The sequence below is a fragment of the Phalaenopsis equestris genome, unplaced genomic scaffold (assembly GCF_001263595.1).
Source record: "Phalaenopsis equestris unplaced genomic scaffold, ASM126359v1 Scaffold219868, whole genome shotgun sequence".
Lineage (NCBI taxonomy): Eukaryota > Viridiplantae > Streptophyta > Magnoliopsida > Asparagales > Orchidaceae > Phalaenopsis > Phalaenopsis equestris.
This window is the reverse complement of record NW_018238194.1, coordinates 5,517-8,936: the sequence shown is the minus strand read 5'-3', so window position 1 is coordinate 8,936 and position 3,420 is coordinate 5,517.

Genomic DNA, 3,420 nt, shown 5'->3' with positions numbered 1-3,420 from the left:
GTTAAAATCTGATGCCGGGTCGAGGACGCCGTCGGTGCCGATTCCAGCACCGGCGGCGCTGAAGGCCCAAACATTTCATATTTTGATTTTTTTTAATTTTCAATTTCTTATCGACTTACTCCAAAATTTTTAGTATTTTAAACACAAATTTTTATTTAACAATAATTCACAAAACAAAACATTTTACCAACACGAACTTTCACAAACAACAACAAATTAACTTTTCTATATTAAAGTACACTTTTTAGAAACACATTTTTTAATTACACAATCACACATATGAAACAAACTAATTTTAAATCAACATCAAAATCAAGCCACAACACAAAACGATGTCACAAAACTATACAGATAATCAATGTTCAGAATTTTAAAGCAAAAAAAAAACAAACCAAACCAAATTAAATCCACACAAATACATTAAATATATGTAATGTTCTTAAATAGATAGAGAATTTTAATTTCTTCAATTATTACGCCTCTTCTTCAGTGCTTTCTCCTCCTCTGATATCTCCCATAGATTTGTAATGAACATATAAGTTGTAGAAGTGCGGTACGAGAATTGATCTGTCGAATTTTCTTCGATCCACCCATTTTCTTTAAACATCTGAACTAATCCTACTTCAAAAGTTCCAGTGTGATCAAAATTTTCTTTCATTCTCGAATCTAGGTGATCAAAAAGGTATTTAAGATCTCCTACTGCATTCATAATACTCTAAAGTTCCCTTTCAATTTTCTTCAATTTCTTTTCCAAAGCAAGCAACTTCCAACTGTTGGTGATATTAATGGAGTTGAAGCATGTGAAGATTGATCTATGATAGTATCTAATACTAATTTCCATTTCCACAATAATTCTCATCTATAGGATTCATGGGCTCCAAAGTTAATAAAGTCTTGTCTCAACTTTCATATAAAACTTGGGCTATACTGCAAATCAAAAAGATGGTAGATGGATGCCCAAGTCCATAAATTGGTCCATTAGTAACGATAACCATAATAGATTTAAATATAATAGAACCTATATCAATGGGATTTTTCATTTGATGCGGTAATTTAAAAAGCACATTCTTTGGTGACTCTACTAATTTTCAAAATAGGGAGTAATTTTGCAGCAATAGAGAAATGTCATTGCTTTGAAATTGGATGAAGTAATGAAGTTGAGAAACTAACATATCCTTCATCTCATATCTCCCACATATCACTCTCATCCGTCAGAAGATCACACACGTCTTGCATTAAATCCCATATAGGACTGAAATTTATATAATGATAGATTGGAATGTTGTCTATCATATACAATTCATATCATATACAATTCATTAATCCCTCATTAATCCCGAGTAAATGGTACAGCCTTACCTCGTACGAAGACAACACCTTGAGTAATTCCTTGTAAGTTTGCATAAAACTCTTTCACCATAGGTATGACAACCACAGACGCGATGTAACACAAAACTTCCCAACGCCTTTGCAGAATAATTTTATCAATCGAACCAGTAGGATTGATCACTCCATGATTAACAAAACCTCTTTCCTTGATCAATCTCCTCTTCTTAATAATGTTATCGTATAATTGTTGTGTGTAGAAACTAATGAACTTTCTTTTATTGAAAACTCCATACTTCAAAGGGTTTCTGAAATTGGAAGTCATGGAATCTGAAAGTAGGAAGTTACTAAGCATCCAAGGATGCTTCTAGGCCTTTTTAAACTTGTCCTCGTGGTTATTATGAAGTGAAATCACGCCAAAACTCGCCCAAAGTCATTTAAAACCGTTCAACCACACTTCACGCCATTGGATCTCTCGATTGGCGCTGCTGGCGCTAATGTCCATTATCTAGGGCGTCGTCGGCGCCAGTGGCCAAAATTTTGATTTTCATATTCTTATTCAATTTGATTCCAAATTTTCCTCCAATACCAATATTTGACTTAATTTATAATAAATGCAATTGTGTAGGATTATTATCTATTAATATATAAGACACTTAATAAACTAAATAGTAATACATAGCAATATAAGTATGGGTTGCCTCCCACAAAGCGATTGGTTTAATATCGTGAGCTCGACATGCCATTTGTTTAGTTGGGTTTACTTAACATTAAAAATTCTTTAAATTGAGGTATGTGCCCTTCATAATAAAATTTCAAATGATGTCCATTAACTTTAAATATCTTTCCAGTATTAGGATCTTTAATAACAACAGTTCTATAATGATAGACTATAATAACTTTAAATTGTCCTAACCATCTGGATTTTAGTTTTCCTGGAAATAATCTCAGGTTCAAACTATATAATACTAGAACTTTATATCCAGGTTAAAATTTCTTCTTAACAATCTTCCAATCATGTCATATTTTCACCATATTTTTATTTTCTCTTTATAGATTTTTGCATTATCATATGCTTCATTTCTAATCTCCTCAAGTTCATTGAGTTGCAAAAACCTTTTCTCATGAGCATCCTTTAATTTAAAATTAAATTCTTTGATCGCCCAAAATACTTTATGTTCCAATTCTATTGGTAAATGACATGGTAAATGACATGTTATGACATGTTTTTTTCCAAAAATCAATCTTAATGGGGACATTCCTATAAAAGTTTTATAAGTAGTTCTGTATGCCCATAATGCAGTATCTAGTCTAGAGAACAATCCAATTTAGAAGGATTTACAAATTTTTCTAAATTGCGTTTAATTTCACGATTTAATATTTCTTCTAGACCACTAGTTTGAGGATGATAAATAGTAGAGAATCTAAGCATTATATCATATTTATTGATTAATTTGTCGATTCTCTTATTCCTGAAATGAGATCCTCCATCTGTAATGATTACTCTCGACATTACATATCTCATAAAAATATTTTTAATTAAAAATTTAGAAACACTCCGAGCGTCACATCTAAGCACATAAATAACTTCAATTCACTTAGACATATAATCAACAGCAAGTAATATATAAACATTTCTGAATAAAGTCATAAATGGTCCCATAAAGTCTAATCCCCACATATCAAAAATTTCAACTTCTAATGCGTAATTTAGAGGCATTTTGTCTATTCTGGAAATATACTCCTTGACATCTATCGCATGTTTTAATATATTCATTAACATATCTAAAAATAGTAGGCCAATAAAATCCAGCTTGCAAAATTTTATATGCAGTTCTATTTATTCCAAAATGTCCTCCAAATTCAGAACCATGGCATCTTTCAATTATTTGTTGATTTTCTTCATAAGACACACATCTTCTAATAATTAAATCCTTACATTGTTTATATACATATGGGTCATCCAAAAAATATTATTTCAAATCATAGATAATTTTTTTTAATTGTGGATTCTTGATATGAGAGTGTAGAATGTCACTTACAATATAGTTTACTATATCAGCATACCACGATACATCAATTTCATCAATACTA